The sequence below is a fragment of the Danio rerio genome, chromosome 10 (genome assembly GCF_052040795.2).
Source record: "Danio rerio strain M-AB ecotype USA chromosome 10, GRCz13ab, whole genome shotgun sequence".
Classification (NCBI taxonomy): domain Eukaryota; kingdom Metazoa; phylum Chordata; class Actinopteri; order Cypriniformes; family Danionidae; genus Danio; species Danio rerio.
This window is the reverse complement of record NC_141030.1, coordinates 34,046,386-34,065,914: the sequence shown is the minus strand read 5'-3', so window position 1 is coordinate 34,065,914 and position 19,529 is coordinate 34,046,386. Positions and strand designations below refer to the sequence as shown.

General features: G+C 36.8%; 1 protein-coding gene and 1 long non-coding RNA gene across 7 annotated transcripts in view; one reads left to right on the top strand and one right to left on the bottom strand.

The window, feature by feature from the left end:
* The window catches only part of ntm (neurotrimin), a 628,604-nt gene that overhangs the window by 258,404 nt on the left and 350,671 nt on the right, over positions 1–19,529 (bottom strand).
* Positions 12,955–19,486, top strand: LOC147842125 (uncharacterized). The gene is made up of 3 exons (XR_015500605.1): positions 12,955–14,444; positions 16,642–17,207; positions 18,046–19,486. It is a non-coding gene; the product is annotated as an uncharacterized LOC147842125 (long non-coding RNA).

Here is a 19,529-nt window from a genome sequence, read left to right as displayed (position 1 = left end):
CGACTGATCAACCAAGTTCACTTCAATTCAACTTAGAAACTAAATATACTGTAAAATGCAGAGAACTGCTGTAAAATCACACAAAGTCATCTACAATGATGTTTTTTTTTTTCTGTCAAATTTACAGCTGTTTGCCTTAACATAACCGTTAAATAAACAGTAGAAATATTTCTAGATTGCAGAATTTTACTTATTTACACAGGTTTTAAAATATCAACATATATATTGTGACTGTAACATGCAAAAAAATAATAATAAATTGCAGTTGGTGATGAAAGAAGCACATAATGATCCAAATGTCATTACAAAACTTTTCCTCAAGCAAAGAAACATACTTATACATACACGTTGACTGACTGACTACCTGACTGACTGACCGATTGACTGACCCACCCTCCTTATTCCCAAAACCCAACCAATAGATTGGTCAAAAGTACCGATTGACCAGCCCACCCACCGAATGCCCAGCCCAACCGACAGTGTTTTAAAAAGCAATCTAAAAAAAGAAAAACCATTGCCTAATTTTTACCACGTTTTCAGATTTTACCACATTCTCACCTTCTTACTTTCTTGTTTATTTTATTTTTTGGCTTCTGTTTATGCATTACCCGCTGTCTGGAATTGTATTTCACCAGACTCGAACCCTGTCATCGTGGTCAACTCCTCTCTGCATCTCAAGCCCACCGACGTACACGGTAAGCCACTGGACAAACTGGTAACCGCTGAAAAGCCGTCCATACATAGGTAAACTGGTATGCGCAAAGAGAAACACCATCATACTTTATTTCATAAAGATGAAATGCAGCCATTCGTACTTCTGGATACAAAATTTGTGACCTCCAGAAATGTACATAAAGGCTACGTTTTCAGAATGAGCCTATGTTACAACGATGCAATATGAGACTCTAATATACCCTACATAGGTGTTGAGAAAACAAACAAACTAACAAACAAACAAAAAAAAAAAACTAAAAAGGGCCAAATTAATGACAAAAAAATAAAAATAAAGATAAAAAGCTAAGTGTTATGCAGGAAATTTACTTTATCGTTATTCACTGCTAATAGTAAAACATTTTTGCTAACTTAACATATTTTTATCATACCATTTTTACAGTTTTTTTATCAATAATATCATGGCCAGCTTGTTTATTAATTTAATTTAATTTAATTTAATTTTATTTAATTTTATTTAATTTAATTTAATTTAATTTAATTTAATTTAATTTAATTTAATTTAATTTAATTTAATTTAATTTAATTTAATTTTATTTTATTTTATTTTATTTTTATTTATTTTATTTTATTTTTATTTATTTTATTTTTTTTGCCTGGCAGCATAACACAGCATTTTGAAAAAAAAATGATCGGTGCATATTTGCGGGTTAAAATCATTGTCGCATTGACTTGTCTGTCTTCAAATAAATAAACATGCAGAGAATTCCCTTTACAGTTATTCGCCATATATAGTACAATAATTGTTTTAAATAAATAACGTCTGGATTTCCTCCGGGTGCTCTGGTTTTCCCCACAGTCCAAAGTTAAAAAATAAAATAAACAAGTAAATAACAGGGTGAGAATGTGGTAAAAATCTGAAAACGTGGTAACAATCAGGGAGCTTTTCTTTTTTTGGATTGCATTTTAAAACAGGGAACAGGTTTAAAACAGGTTTAGGGAAGGGGATGGGCAGATTAAATGGTGCTTTTTAAAACACTATTGATTGGGTTTAGGGAAAGGAGAAGGTAGGGGGATCAGTCTGTTGGTCAGTCAGTTCCTCAGGTAAATTTACGAGAGAACTGCAGGTGTGAATGGCACTCACGAGAGAAATTTGAAATCTCAAAAAGCATCACAGCAGCCTCCGGTGGATTCACAATAACAAAAACTGCAAAAAACATAGCTTCTGGGATGTATTTGGCGCTCTCCAGAAATGTAAATATGGCTACATAATCAAAATGAGCCTACATCAGGATATTTGTCAATGGAGATCATGTCACCTTGACTTGTCTCAAAACCATACAAAATGGCAAAAAAATAAATGGATCAATAAAATATTCTGTTTTCACTTTGTTGTCATGCAGACATACCTCAAGAAGCAACCTACCAGTGCTATAGCAACCCAAGAACAATAAGCAGAGGTGGCCAAATGTGCAAGCCCTCACATGTTCTTCAGCAAAACACAACATCCTAGTTTCAACCTGATTTGTTAAAGCCCTTTTGAATGTTGCCAGTTACTATGTGATTGACTTAAAGAGGAATCATAATTGTCTGCTTTAAGTACAATGACGTACTGTACATTAGCACAGCGCACTTGTATCCTCCCACAGACACGTCTCTTAAATGCACATGTAACAGTCTTGCTTTCTCTCCATACATCTCTGCAGCCTGAGTCATGTGTGGGGCGTCTAAACCCTCAGATTTATTCTAGCCCAGGGCTTTCTTTCTCATTACAAATTGGCCAATTTGCTACTGCTCCCTCTTCAGTTTCAAACACCTCTCTCAGCTGGCGAATACACCTGAATGTCCCTGCCAGAACCAAACGCGGCCCGGGTGAAAGACACACCGCTTATTGGACTGTCTTTGACCTTCGCTGGCTGTCTTAAATAAAGAAAATCATGGCGAAGCAATATCCGCCCATGCACTCCACTGATATATAAGCTGTGCATTTTATGAGCTCTGAGGATGAAATTCCAATTTCTAAAGGGCTGAAGGGGAAGAGGAAAACTATAGAGACCGCAGTCAAAAAACGAAGGTAAATGTCATCATTAATCCCATAGGGGGATGGTCACACATTCAGCGAAGATGGATGTGGATCTCAGGCTGTGCCACCACCAAGTCAGCTGACAGCCGGGTGACGGTGGGCGATATGTTGGCCCGTGACAGTCCCATAAGTGGAAAAGATGATCTGGAGGAAGTTTTCTGACCCCCTCTGGCCTCCCCAGGGCAGCCGTGATAGATAAACAGCATTAGGAGAAGAGGAGCTGAAACAGACGGAGAGAGAAAGAGATACTACAGCTGCTCTGGATAACAGATTCATCAGGAACCAGCTCTATCTCTCTTCCTCAGCCTCTGAAACTGCCTGGCTTCTCATTTTGCTCCCACACAAGCTACTCGAAATGGTTTGCCGGCATTAACACAACTGACGCAAATGCATGCAGATGTGTTTCTGTACGATGCTGTAGACATCCTTGCTTTAAATCCAGCTCCCGCTCACAAGGTATACTGTAATGTTTATCCAAGCAACGCCAAAATTTTATTCCACATACCGTGTTTTGCAAAAGCAAGGTGGCAGGGAGGTGATATAATGTTGATATTTATACACTGGAGCTGAAAAGCTGAGGTTTCAATTTTGAATTAAATTTAAGCCCACAGGGGGAAGTGAATTAATACACTGAATTTTAACTGAAGAGACCTCCTTTTTTTACATTTCCATTTATTTAAAACTGCACAATAGGGAAATACAGTAGACAATGAGTCTTCTGTTGTTTGGAATTTTCGATTAACATAATCTTTAGAAAATGTAAATGTAGATTTATAAATAAATAAATACATACATGAATGAATGGAAATGGTTAAATAAAAAAACAATGAATGAATGAATGAATATCTAAATATATAGATGAGTGAATGGAAGGAAGGAAGGAAGGAAGGAAGGAAGGAAGGAAGGAAGGAAGGACTGGATTAACTGCAGCTGAATATTTATTCATCAATTCATGATTTATAAAGGACTGTATATATAAATAGGTTAAACACTTGAATGCTTGTCTGGGATGCATTTTAATCTGCTGTAGTTGGAAATGGTTAAATAAATAAATAATAATGATCAGATGAATGAATGAATGAATGAATGAATGAATGAATGAATGAATGAATGAATGAATGAACGAACGGACGGATGGACGGACGGATGAACGGACGGACGGACGGACCGACGGATGAAGGAATGAATAAATGAATGAATGAATGACTGGAATAGCTGCAACTAAATATTTATTCATTCATTTAATAATTAATCAGTTTTTGATTTATAAAGGACTGCATAAATTGTAAATAGGTTAAACCCTTGAATGCTTGTTTAGGAGGTATTTTAATCTGCTGTAGTTAGAAATGGTTAAATAAATAAACAATGAATGAATGAATGAATGAATGAATGAATGAATGAATGAATGAATGAATGAAAGAAGGACTGGAATAACTGCAGCTGAATATTTATTCACTCATTTATAATTAATAGATTCATTGATTTATAGAGGACTGTATATGTAAATATGTTAAACACTTGAATGCTTGTCTGGAAGGTACTTTAATCTGCTGCTTTTGGAAATGGTTAAATAAATAAATAATAATGAACAAAAATTATGAATGGATGGATGAATAATGGACTGGAATAACTGCAACTAAATATCTATTCATTCATTTAATAATTAATCTGTTTATTGATTTATAAAGGACTGCATATATTGTAAATAGGTTAAACGCTTAAATGCTTGTCTTGGAGGTATTTTAATCTGCTGTAGTTGGAAATAAATAAATAAATAATGTTGTAGGAAAAGCAGCCTTCAACCATCAATGCACTAAAGGTTACACTAGAATGTTCTTAGGAAAACAAAAACAAATAAATGTTCATTCCGCTGTGGTTAACCCAGATCAATAAAGGGACTAAGCCGAAAAGAAAATAAATGAATGATTGAATTAATTCAATAAATACCTTAATACTTATAATCTATCTATCTATCTATCTATCTATCTATCTATCTATCTATCTATCTATCTATCTATCTATCTATCTATCTATCTATCTATCTATCTATCTATCTATCTATCTGTCTGTCTGTCTGTCTGTCTGTCTGTCTGTCTGTCTGTCTGTCTGTCTGTCTGTCTGTCTGTCTGTCTGTCTGTCTGTCCGTCCGTCCGTCCGTCCGTCCGTCCGTCCGTCCGTCCGTCCATCCATCCATCCATCCATCTTTCTGAAGCCATTGATTTTAAAAAAGGTTCCAAAATACATTATGTATATAATATGTATATATTTTTTTTTCGAAACCTGCATGTTCCTGAAAATAACTTTATTCTAAGAATCTAAAGAACCCTTTTATTCGCAACAAAGAACCTTTAGTGCATTTATGGTTAATGGCTGCTTTTCCTCCCACATTTTTTTTTTTTTACCTTGGCCATAACCATTTCCAAGTACTGCACACTGAAATACCTGTCAGCCAAGCATTCCCTCCTTCCACTACCAGGCTATTTACAGTACACATCATTTCCATCTACAGTACTGCAGCTTTGTAATAATAAAAACTTTTCCTCTTCCATCTTCCTTCCTAAAAAAAAAAAAAAAAAACTATGCAATCACCGTCCGCAAAGTTAACACTCCAACCCTAAATTACATATCACTACCTTCCAAGTCAATACTCTGCAACCATGAAGAATGAAACCATCGAGGTGCCATTTAATTACAGGCTGCTAACGGCAGAGAGAGGGAGAGAGAGATGCAGAGAAAACGGCCGGTAATCGCTCCTAATGTAATGACCACCTTAGACACACCGGTCTAAAAAAGAATCAACTTTTATTGAAATTTATGTGAGTCTTTACCAGCCGACGCATGAGAAATAGGAAGTCTTGCGTTTGCTGCTGGCCTTGTTGCTCAAACAGCAAACAGGTCAATAAGCCATCATTACTTCTCTTCACAGCCGGGTGGCCGCAAATCGACTGCCCGCAGGTCCATTTGAGGGATTACGGAGAGGGGCTAATGCCATTTTGGAAGATGAGACTGCACAGCTCATCTTTTCCTCTGTGCTAAAACAGCAAAAGTGAATGGCGGATGCTGAATGGAGCCGCGTTTTGTGCTCTGTTTCGGCAGGTGACAGCCGTAATCCTGTCGCCCAGGGCCAGCGATGGAACGCTGCGGGCGAGGGATATTCATTTGGATCAGCATCCCCCAAAAATAATCTTTTCCTGCATGCGGCCACCGAGAAAAAGAGATACTCGTGGAGATTATGCGAGTGATACCCATGATCCTCGGTGACTCAGGATAATAATATAAGGTTTGGCCTCAGGGGCTGCTTTGGCTCAGGATCGCTCCTGTGATCATTCACTCTCAAACATCCGCAATGTTCATTATTTAGCAGGGGATTCTTAGAGATTTTTTTTCCATCTCTCTCTCTTTTTCGTTGACAATATAGTTTGTCGTTTGTTAAGGATGGAAGATAGGTTCCATCACAACTGTATGTTGTAAGATGAATTCAATTGCAATTATGAGAGTTCTGGCATCCAAACATGTAAGACATTAGCGCTTTTCATACAGTGGTACTCGTAATAATCCAGAAAATTTCCAAAACAACTTTACCATTAGGTTCAAATATGTGCTGTCCACATAGGCAAAGACATTCCTGATTTTTTTCAGAAAGGACCATTCACACAATCATTCCAAAATACCTGTAAATTCTGGCATCACTAACCACAAACAAACTCTAAACTGCCGCACTTGTATTAAACATGAAGGGGGTCAGTCTTTTTCTTGATGATTTCACTTTCGTTCAAAATTTTAGCAATCATGCAGCTGCTTTTGTCCCAGAGATAGACCAATTTATAGATATTGTGAACAACATTGATGAAAAGATATGGATGAACACTTTCACATACCAGGATGTACATTTAAGTTTGTGCTAGATACTTCTTAAAACGAAAGACTCCCGGTGTTGTAGGCTACTCCAATGGCTCGTCACATGTATTTGCATAACGCAGAGCTGGCAGATAAACTCACGTCAGTTTATCATAGACATGTTATTGATAATTTTTTGCACTAAATATGACTAGCAAGCAGCTAAAAGTGTGAAAAGAAGGATTTAAAGCCATTTATTTTCATAAATTCATTAATATTAATTAATATATCCTTACATTTATATAGCAATTTTCTGGACACTGGACATTGGGAGGAAACTCCACATCCACCACCAGTGTGCAGCATCCACCTGGATGGGTTGTGCTCCCCCTTCTGGACTCACTAACACCACTTCCGGCAGCTTTCCCATATGGACTCCTATCAAGGTACTGACCGGGCACAGCCCTGCTAAGCATCAGTGGGTGACCATGTGAGAGTAGTAGAGAGCTAGCCGCTAGACGTCCCATGTCAGCACGTTCTAAATGTGAACATACTCTTTCCGGAAATTTTCCTTTTGCGTTCACACAGAGCAGCATTTGGGGAAACTACTGGTAATGTTACAACTTTCCGGAAAATTGCTGGAACGAATTTACCAGTATTTTTAAAAAGAGCTTGTTCACACACGATCCCTTTAATTGTCGGTAAATTTCAAAAAAAGTCTGTGTTTGTGAAAAGGGATATTTATTCTGCAGAACACAAAAGAAGATATTTGAATTATTATGTTTTGTACAGTGAAAATGCAAAGTCCAAAGCAATTCTAGACTCCACCAACATTCGATGAATGAAGAACAAAAAAATAAATATGAATATTAGTTTCACATTTCACCCATTTGATTGCTACTACTCTACATAATAATAAAAATATAATATTAATAATAATAATTGTAATAAGAAGAGAAAATAACATTTTAAACAAATCAGAAAAAACATAGTTCTGTGTTTCAAATTCTAGTTGATAATATAAGTAATAAAAAGCAAATCTCTAAAAGCTCTACTCCGTTGTCGATATAGTCATATATGCCTATATATATATATATATATATATATATATATATATATATATATATATATATATATATATATATATATATATATATATATATAGTCATATGCCATTTGTAAAGAATGAAAGATGGGTTACATCACAACTGTACGTTGTAAAATTAATTAAATGCTAAAAATTAGAATTCTGGCATCCAAACATGTAAGATATTTACTCTGCAGAACATAAACAATGATATTTGAATATATAATTTTTGTACAGTGAAAAGTCCAAGAGTCCAAAGCAATTCTAGACTCCACTGACATTTGATGTATGAATAACAAAAAACACATGTGACCCAATTGATTTGTACTAATCCAAATAATAATAAAACGTTAATAATATGCTGAATAGGTTTGGCAGTTCATTCCGCTGTGGTGAAGGAAAATGGATGAATGAAAACAAATCTGAAAAAAAAAAACATAGTTCTGTGTTTTAAATTCTTGTTGCTAATGTAAATAATAAAAAGTAACCAAAGCAGTATTTTGTTTCAGTCATTAATTAGATTAAGTATTTTAAAGATAAACATAAAAATGTAGGGTTTTTTCTGAAAATTTGAGCTCCTCTGGGACTCAATAATATAATGTTTGTCCTCTTGCAGGCTCTGCTTTGGCTCAGCACTGCTCTTGTGATCATTCACTCTCCAACATCCACAATGTTTATTATTTAGCTGTCCTTCTTGGGTATTTCTTTTCTTGCTTGCCCAGTCCAAGTCAATATTTTTTGTCATTTGTAAAGGATAGATGATGCGTTACATCACATGATACCAGATGAAACAATAGTACAAGTCTTTCCTCCAGAATCAGGTCTTGTACAAGGTTGTTTATTCAACTGATTGTTGCAAATGTAGGTCAATATTTTATTTTATTTTTTTTAATTGTGCTTTCATTTACTCAAATCACTTTATTTCAAATCTGTATGTTTATTCTGCAGAATACAAAAACTGTTTATCAGAAGAATGCTTGTTTAAATTATTTGCTTGTTTATAGAATTAAAATCAAAGGAAACCAAATCAACATTTGTCCCCCACTGACTTTCATTGTACACATTTCAGACACCAAATTCACTAGAGGGCACTGTGAATATTTTTGCTAATCTGAAATATATATATTTTTTCAGCCTGATCTCATGAGTAAACGTAAGTATTTTACATTTTGCCAGTTTATGGCTAATTCATACGACTTCGAATGAGTTCAATTGTAAGAAATTGTACAATTTTAAAAAGGAGGCGTGGCACCTAACCACTCCTCTGAACCCAACCGTCATTGAGGGATGAGCAAATCGTACAAAATTGTATAAATTAGATTGTACAAATTCATACGAATTAGCCACTAAATCAAAAAGTTACAAATTGCTGTGAGATTGTGTTGGTTTTTTAGGGCATATTTTGTTGAACATTTTAGATACATATGTTTCTTGTACATGTCCACGAGAAGGGCTCGTCTTACAGTTTACCAAGCGAACCACTGACCAAAACCCTTTCCTAAAATATACCATTAGAGTTTTCAAAACAACATGTAAGAGAAAACTCTACTGCAATCACATAGTTTAACGATGACTTCACACTGTTTTTAATCATTTGTGAAGCCAAGCTTCACCAGACTCAAACCTGAGCGCTCTGTATTACAAGTACAACACTGTACAAGGTGAGCTACTAAGTAAACTGACCACACCAAACAAATTGTACATACGGAGATAGACAGATGAGGTAAATGTATTTAATTATAAATCATTTGCACCGTTAACTTTGCAGAAGTCTATCTATTAGCCAAATGACAAAACTGCATGTAAGCCTTTCTAGTGCTTCTGAAAATAATTTAGTTATTTATTAGAATTTATTTTTAGATTTGTTTTTTTTTAACTCCTAATTTAATCTGATTCCAATTTTAAATGACCGTCAAATTTAGACTGTGTTTCTACTTGTAAGAATGGATCACATTCATCATATATGACTCAATATAGAGTTTTGATCTATATATGTTCCCTTACTCTTCAGTTATACATTCATTAGGGACCGAACGCCACTCAGAGTTTCATGCCCCAAGTTTGCTACTCTTCTCACAGACAGTATGTCGACACTCTGAAGTTAGTCAGAGGATGTAGGGTTAGCTAATACTTAAATAGTCTAGTTGCAAACTGCTCACTCATCCGAAAAAGTAGTAGAAATTTTATGTGAAATATCCTCAGATCAAAAGATAACTTAAGGTCACTAAGGGGGGCTTGATGTGAAAGGAGAAGGGTAAACTTTCTTGGATTCTCCCTGGTGAGGTGTAGCTCTGTGTTTCCAGTATATTCTTGTATTGTCAACAGTGAGTTGAATAGAACAGTTTCCTGATCTTCTCCTCAGATCAGAAAGTCTATTGTTGTAGTGCATAGCAATTTTTTGTGGTCTTGTCTCATAAAATTCCATAACAGTTCTTAGGGTCTGATATTCTGGATTTAGCCATCCTTACAGCTTGTTTTGTTGTAATAATTTAGTTTTGAGCAAACAACTGCATAAAATAATCCTTTATCAATACAAATAATATCTCCCCTTAAATAATGTTTTGTGAAAAGAAACAAAAGTTGTTGACGTTATACTGCCCCCTAGCGTTCATTAAACCAATAAACTTTTGAGGTTTCACAAAATGTATAGCTGAAGCAAATATACACTGTAAAAAGTTCAGGTAACTCAAACCATTTGAGTAAACCATTTGCAACAAACCATTTAAGCTCAAAAGGTAATCGTAATGAGTACTGTCAACTTAATCCATTTGAGTAGTCGAGGCAATTTGAGCACAGTAAAACCCAATAATAACTCAATCCAACTAAGTACTGTAAAACCCAATAAGTTAAGCCAACTCAAACAGTCTGAGCAAACCGATTGCAACAAACCATCCGAGTTAAAAAACTAATGTATACGAGTACTGTGAACTTACTCTATTTAAGTTAAAAGTAGCAAGGTATTTAATTTACTCATTACCTTCAACACTGAGTTCAAAACTCTGTTCAAATGAGTAGAATTAACTTTCAGTAAATTTTGAGTTAGCCACACTTATTTCACTAGATAAAGTTGACTGTTGGGTTTTACATTGCAGTAAACCTAAACATTACCTCCACATTTCACTTAAATTGTTCCGCATAACATAAAAAAATAAAAACAACGTGCTTGGTCCGGGTTCAAAATCTGCCCTGCAACCTCCTCACGATTCCCTGTCCCTCCACAATCTCCTCACCCACCATTTTCATGGACATTTTATCACCCAGCCAGCACAGACCCTCAGCTATTCACACCTTCCTTTCTAAGGAAATCCTGCTGCATGCATGCATGAAGGAGAAGTGTAAAGTGAAGACCAAAAAAAGAGGGTGAAACGTGCAAATATTTAATTCACGAGTGAATCCCAAAAGGGCTGGAAGGGAAAATAATGTCAGTCGGTACATCTGTAATCCCACAGCGGGTCCCTGGGGCGGAGGAGGCTCCTCTGATATACTGTTATGATTTTATTATCACTCTTAGGCCTGCATTAGGTGTTAGCAGGCTGCTGGGGATTAATGTGACTCCTGTGATGAGGCCCCATCCCTGAGGTTTGATGGTTTTGTGGCATGGCGTGATGGATGGCTTGCGCCGATGGCTCCGTGACACGCTGCACACCGCTGATGTATTGTAAAATGAGACAGACACACAAAAGCTGCACGCCGCCACCGGCAGCCCCCGGTCGGCTGCCCTCCGCTCGACTGCATGGGTTATGCTGCTCCACGGATCCATCCATCCATCTTCAGTGACTGCGCTGCTATGAAATGGCATTTATGGGGCCAGATTTCCGACACCGCTCGGGTCTGCTACAGCACGGCAAATGGCAAACTTCCAGATGAAGTGCCGATGAAATGAAAGGAAAAATAACACACGGTTGTCTTGACCGACAAGTGTTTTAAATTTCAAAAATGCCCCTTGGGTCGTGTGGGTGATGCTCAAGATTTAACACAGAAAAAGAAGTTAAAGTTTCCTGAGCTTGTCCACTTTCAACCACTTCCAGAGGCAATTGAGAATGCATTAGGTACGATTGCTTTCATAGTGTAGCTGCTTTTGGGCTCAAATGCATTCAAACAGGCACAAAAGAGTGCCTACTTTACACTTACTGACTAAACATGTGATCATTAGGGGATGTGCTGTGAGAAATGGCATCAAAACAAGGCATCCATACTGTAGTTGCATTGTATCATAACTAATGTAGGGCATAATTAATTATTGGGGAATTGGCCTGGTGCTAATTCTAATGAGCGAGCCGCAATAAGCTGGGTGCAATTATTAATGATCAGGGTTTTTTTTTAGGGAATGTTAGTTTGTATAATACTTGCCTCATCAAATGAAATGTATGTGTTAATTTAAATTACATCAAATTTATTAATAAAACATATTTAAGTTTTCAGTGTTTTGTGGGATATTTAACCTATTCTGGCCTACAGTATTCTCTGACTAGCTGTTTTAGAGGTTAGTGTACCGTAGCTCAGACTATACTAACTCAAACTATGTGTCTTGTGAACACTTACGATGTCTATCAGTGCTTTAGACCTGCAGGTCTGACTTTTTTCTTGCGTAGACTGATTATGCATTTACAATGGTATGCACCATTAGGGGTGGACAAATGCTTATTTATATTATCTATTTCATAATCTACTTATTAATAATATTATTGAGGATATAGATCAGAGCAAATAATTTCATACTATTTAGAGGGCTGACCCACATACATATTGTTTTGGTATCTTATAGAGGGGATCAAAAATAAATTGGAGTACTATACTCCATTCTATAACTATCCGGTGTTTATTTATAATCCGAAAAATCTATAAAATCCATGGTAAGATGTAGTTGCTTAAATTTTAGCAATAAAAACATGGTAAAAACCATAAAATAATTTTCTAAATTTTATAATAAATTACTGAATTGTATTAATTTATATTATTACAAACCAGTGTTTTAAAATACTAACACTGCACATCATTTACAGTCGAAGTCAGATTAATTAGCTTTTCTGAATTATTATGATATTATATTAATTATATTGCTCTATATTGCCTAAGATGGCTAATAATATTGGCCATTAAATGTCAAGATTTTTTTTTAAACAGACTGTTAACCAGGCTACAGCTTTTTATTGTAGCAATATTAGAGTTTTCTTACTGTTTAAATCAACACAGGCTCATTTTAAAAACATACCGCTTTATACATTTCTGGAGAGCGCCAAATATGTCCCAGGAGCTACGTTTTTGTTTTGTTTTTTGCAGTTTTTGTTTTCACGAATCCACTAGAGGCCGCTGTGTACACTTTTTGAGATCTCAAATATCTCCTTTGAATGCCATTTAAGCCTGCTGTTTTTTCGTAAATTTACCAGAGGTTGTTGTCGACTGTCTAACTGACTGACTGACTGACTGACTGACTGACTGACTGACCGATCGACTGACCCCCCCACCCACTTCCCTAAACTCAATCAAGAGTTTTAAAAAGCATTCCAGAAAAAGAAAAGCCCTCTCCTGCTTTAATTATGTTTTCAGATTTTATCACATTCTCATCCTTTTATTTACTTGTTTATTTTATCTTTTGCCTTTTTTTTTTTACCCGCTTTCTGGAACAGTTCTTTGCCAGACTTCGGTCACCGTGATTAACTCCTCTCTGCGACTCAAGTCCGCCTAAGTACATGGCAAGCTACTGGTCAAACTGGTAACAGCGGGAAAGCCGTCCATACGGAGGTAAGCGCAGGTAAGTGCAGAAAGGAATAGCTTCATAATGCCCTGTTGCATTCGTTATACAGACGAAATGCAGCCAGTACATACTTCTGGCTACATAATTCACAATCTCCAGAAATGTATATAGGGCTACGTTTTCAGAATGAGCCTATGATGGTTGAAATTACAGTCAATTTTCCTTAAAATCAGCAAGATATTGATGCATTATTATCATAAGTTTTCAGAATATTACACAACCTAAGCAGTTTATACTGTAATGCTTTACTTTTTAGAACATAATGAACTACAGCTGACCCTATTACAGCCATGTAGAAGTATTTTAGGGAAGAATTTTAGGTTAAAATCAATATGAGGTCAGCATTTTTCCATTACAACCGCATCTCAGGAATTGATTTTGAATAATTCTGCATCAGTTATTCCTTACATTCAGCTTTCAGAATTCTAGACCTACTTTTTTACGGCTGAATAATACATTCGAAATCAAGCTTTACTGCTATTTTCTGCATCGTCTCAAAGGCTCAGCGTCGGTCGCAAGTCGCTCTTCGTGTTCCTGAGGAGAAAGCGCCACTACTATCAGCGCACATTCGCAATCATTAAAAGGCATAATTTAACAGTGTGACGATGTTGCTTTTATTAGCGCATGGAAGCAGATGGCAGAGAGCGTTTCATCCTGTTGCGCTCTCTCTTTCTCCTTCTCTCTCGCTCTCTGTTGTAGTTTTCAAAAAAAGAGGGAAGGATGGAGGGAGGATTAAAGAAAATACCAGGAGAGCGGTGTCATTGTAGCTTCGCCTGTGGATCATATAATGTGGAATTACTGCCACAATATGCAGCTTTCTCTGAGGAATTTTAAAATGATAACCAGACTTATGATATAACCCAATTTGAATTCGGGAAAAGTAGCTGAGGAAGTAGAGAAAGATAGGTGGGAAAAAATGCTACTTAGGATGCTGAGTAGAAATCCAATTCAAAAGTGATTATTTTTATATTAACTATTGTATCTCTGAGGGAAAATAATGCTAAATTAAAGCTGCAAGCAGCGATGATAGGGACCTCGCACCCGGGCTCACCGCCGCCCGGTGGTCTCAGTATGACAGAAAACAGCGAACAATAATATTTTAAGCTGATATATATAAAAAACATGAGAAAATCACAGATTTATGCCAAACTTCCTCCTGTCAGCAGGTGGCGCTATAACTGTGACTCAATATTCATATGTAGATGCCTTCAATGCAGGAATCTTATCAACCATGTGAATTTTTAGGCCGATCAGACATTGTGTGGCTGAGTTATAAGCCAAAATTCCTTCTGTCAGCAGGTGGCGCTATGACTGACTCAATATTGGCATGTAGATGTGTTCAGGAGAGGACTTTATTTAACCATGTGAAGTTTCAGGCAGATCAGACATTGTGTGGCTGAGTTTTTATGAGCCAAACTACCTTCTGCCAGCTGGTGGCGCTATGACTGTGACTTAATTTTCTTATGTAGATGTGTTCAGGAGAGGACTTTTATCAACCATGTGAAGTTTCAGGCAGGTGAGACATTGTGTGGTTGAGTTATAACGACTTCCTGTTCCGTGGCGAAGCGTTGAGGTTTGTCATGCCGCCACGGACACGCCCCTCTCTGAAAACTCTAGATCTTCACAATATATCATCGCTAGAGCTTTGAAATGACACCCCTCAAATTTGGTGCTGATATGATAAAGTTTGTAGAAGGAGTTTGTTACAGTGTAAAACATGTCATTTCCTGTGGCCAGCAGGTGGCACTTTAACTGTATCTGGATATTGGCATGTAAACGTGTTCAGGTCAGGAATGTTATCAGAGGTGTGAATTTTGAGGTGGATCTGATAATGCATGCCTGAGTTATAATGACTTCCTGTTTTGTGGCGAATCATCAAAGTTTGCGAGGCCGCCATGGACACGTTCATCGACGAGAACTCTAAAGCTTCGCAATTTAACATCGCCAAGGCCTTTAGATGACAAAACCCAATTTTGGTGTCGATCGGATAAAATCCCTAGGAGGAGTTTGTTAAAATACAATGCCTGGAAATGGCAAAAACGCTACTTTTTCGCCGCAAGAAGTTAATAATATCCGACTTCCTGTTGGGTTTGAGATATGGCTCCAAGAGACTTTTTCGTATGTTTTGACATGTTTAACGTATGTGCCAATTTTCGTGCATGTGCGTGATTCGTAGCTCGGGGGCTCGTCCGATTAATTTTTCTAGGTGGCGCTGTCGAGTCATTTTGCCACGCCCACTTCAATATTGTTATGAGGATGTTTTCAGGAGAGGACTTTTATTAACCATGTGAAGTTTCAGGCTGATCAGACATTGTGTGGTTGAGTTATAAGGACTTCCTGTTCCATGGCGAAGCTTTGAGGTTTGTCATGCCGCCACGGACACGCCCCTCTGCGAAAACTCTAGATCTTCACAATATATCATCGCTAGGGCTTTCAGATAAAACAACCCAAATTTGGTGCTGATACGAAAAAATTTGTGGGAGGAGTTTGTTATGATGTAAAACATGTCATTTCCTGTGGCCAGCAGGTGGCGCTATAACTGTATCTGGATATCGGCATGTAAACGTTTTCAGGTCAGGGCTCTTATCAAACGTGTGAATTTTGAGGCAGATCGGATAATGCATGCCTGAGTTATAACGACTTCCTGTTTTGTGGCGAATCGTCAAAGTTTGCGAGGCCGCCACGGACACGCCCATCGACGAAAACTCTAAAGCTTCGCAATTTAACATCGCCAAGGTCTTTAGATGACAAAACCCAATTTTGGTGTCGATCGGATAAAATCCCTAGGAGGAGTTCGTTAAAATACAACGCCTGGAAATGGCAAAAATGCCACTTTTTCGTCGCAGGAAGTCAAAAATATCCAACTTCCTGTTGGGTTTGAGATATGGCTCCAAGAGACTTTTTTGTATGTTTTGGCATGTTTGAGGTGTGGGCCAATTTTCGTGCATGTGCGTGATTCGTGGATCGGGGGCTTGTCCGTTTAATTTTTCTAGGTGGCGCTGTCGAGTCATTTTGCCACGCCCACTTCCGAAGACCATAAAAAACGTAAATTTTCGCCACTTCTGAGGTGTGTGCAAAGTTGCGTGAGTTTTCGGGCATGTTTAGCCCCTCAAAATCGCGATTCATTGGAGAGAAGAATAATAATAATAATAAACGGAGCAATTCCAATAGGGCCTTGCACCGTTCGGTGCTCGGTCCCTAATAAAGTATTCAACTGGACTAAATACAGGGTTGCTGCACGTTTTTACAAGTCAAATCCAAGGCTTTTGAAGACGTTTTTAGGAACTGAAGAAATACACAATATTATTACCTGCTTATTTTTAAGATATTAACTGTTTATAAAGTATGATCTCATTTTACATCCATAAGTCCATCCAATACCTAAACCAAAGTACTACTCTAACTATTAAAAAGCAGTTAATTGATAATGAATAGAGCTAAAAGCTTTTGTTAATGATTTGTCAATAGTCACACTATTGACAAATCTAACCCAGGCTCATTCTGAAAACATACCACTATATACATTTCTGGAGAGCGCCAAATACGCCCAAGGAGGTATATTTTTTCATGAGGTGCAGTTTCTATTTTCTCTCAAATTCCTCCTGGGAGTGCCATTCATTCCTGCTGTTCATGCATAAATCCACCAGAGGCCGCTGCTGACTGATTGACGGACGTCTTTTTGGCTGTTACTAGTTTTCCAGTTAGCTCGCCATGTACGTCAGTGGATTTGAGACGCAAAAAGGAGATTACCACAACGATGGGGTTCAAGTCCAGTGAGGAACAGTTTCAGAAAGCAGGTAGGAGACAAACAGATTAAAAAAATTAAATAAAGTTAATAAAGTAAATAACATGTTGAGAATGTGGTAAAACGTAATAACCAGACTTATGATATAACCCAATTTGAATTCGGGAAAAGTAGCTGAGGAAGTAGAGAAAGGTAGGTGGGAAAAAATGCTACTTAAGATGCTGAGTAGAAATCCAATTTAAAAATGATTATTTTTATATTAACTATTGTATCTCTGAGAGAAATTAATGCTAAATAAAGTATTCAACTGGACTAAATACAGGGTTGCTGCACGTTTTTACAAGTCAAATCCAAGGCTCTTGAAGACGTTTTTAGGAACTGAAGAAATACACATTATTATCATCTGCTTATTATTAAGATATTAACTGTTTATAAAGTATGATCTCATTTTACATCCATAAGTCCATCCAATACCTAAACCAAAGTACTACGTTAACTATTAAAAAGCAGTTAATTGATAATGTATTGTGCTAAAAGCTTTTGTTAATGATTTGTCAATAGTCACACTATTGACAAATCTAACCCAGGCTCATTCTGAAAACATACCACTATATACATTTCTGGAGAGCACCAAATACGCCCAAGGAGATACATTTTTTCATAAGGTGCAGTTTCTTTTTTCTATTTTCTCTAAAATTCCTTCCGGGAGTGCCATTTACGCCTGCTGTTCATGCATAAATCCACCAGAGGCCGCTGCTGACTGACGGCTTTTTGGCTGTTACTAGTTTTCCAGTTAGCTCGCCATGTACGTCAGTGGATTTGAGACGCAAAAAGGAGATTACCACAACGATGGGGTTCAAGTCCAGTGAGGAACGGTTCCAGAAAGCAGGTAGGACACAAACAGAATTCAAAAAATAAATAAAGTTAATAAAGTAAATAACAGGTTGAGAATGTGGTAAAACGTGGTAAAAATTGGGGGGTGGTGGGGGGGGATCTTTTTTTGAATTTCTTTTTAAATTTGTTGGTTGGGTTTAGAGAAGTGGGTGGGCAGGTCAATCTGTGCTTTTTTAAATACTATTGTTTAGGTTTAGGGAAGGTGGGAGTGTGGGTCAGTCGATCAGTCAGTCAGTCAGTCATACAGTCAGTCAACAGCGGTCTCTGGTACATTTACGAGAGAAAAGCAAGCATGACTAGCACTCGTGAGAGAAATTTGAGATCTCGAAAAGCATACAAAGCAGCCTCTCGTGAATTCAAGAAAATTAAATCTGCAAAAAAACATACCTCCTGGCACGTATTTGGGCTCTCCAGAAATGTATACAGAAGTACGTTTTCAGATTAAGCCTGGGTTGCCTTAAACTGTTCGTTAAAGATGCTGAAGTAAAAAGAAAGTTGTGTAAAGAAGTTGTGTTTAATGTTTGTTTGTCATATACAAACAAATAAAATCAGTTTTGTAAAAAAATTATGCCATGTCTCATGAGTTTATATTTCAAATTTGATGAAGATAGCATGCAAAATGCTATTTCTGCAAAATGATTTTCCTTCTCTCCCTTACTGTCAGAGGCACTTTCTTAAAAACTAAAACTGTAACAATTGCTGAATAATTTGATCTATATTCTCAGTTTAGGTTCCTTTCGAAAGAAGACACTTTAGGCATTACTATCCATGTTTAAAACAAACAACAACAAAAAAGAAGTTATAGAAGCTTTAATAATATAAAAAGAAATTGCACTGCACTGAACAGTTTATTATTTCATAAACAAATATATAAAATTAATCCTGAAACAATCCAGAACAGTAATAGGCCACAAAATAACATATTTTGAAGAAAGCTGGAAACCTGTAACCATTGACTTCCATAGTGTTTGTTTTCATATCATGTAAGTTAATGGTTACAGGTATTCTGGTTTCTTCAAAATAACTTATTTTGTGTTCAACAGAATTAAATGAAACCTAATAAAAACAAGCAACCACTTGAGGGTAAGTAAACTTTCTTTTTTTATGAACTACCTCTTTAAATGTTCAAAAATCTAATATAATACATCTTAAGACTTACCTATATATATATACTTATTAAAATATATCTACATTTATACTTTGTGCTCGCTTTAACTTGCCACAGCACAGCAACTGGCAAGTCTAGACTAGCATGACACGAAGCTTAGCTGTAATATTTGCCAAAGAAATGCAGTCGGTTATGGTAGTGAGTGTTATTTACGATAGCTGTTCAGCGTGAAATACATCAGTATATGTACGCTCTCCTGCAAATATAGCACATGAGAAAACTTCATATCACGTTTGCCGACACTGCTGGCTGAACAAACTCGGATGTTTTTTTTTCTAAATATGGCTT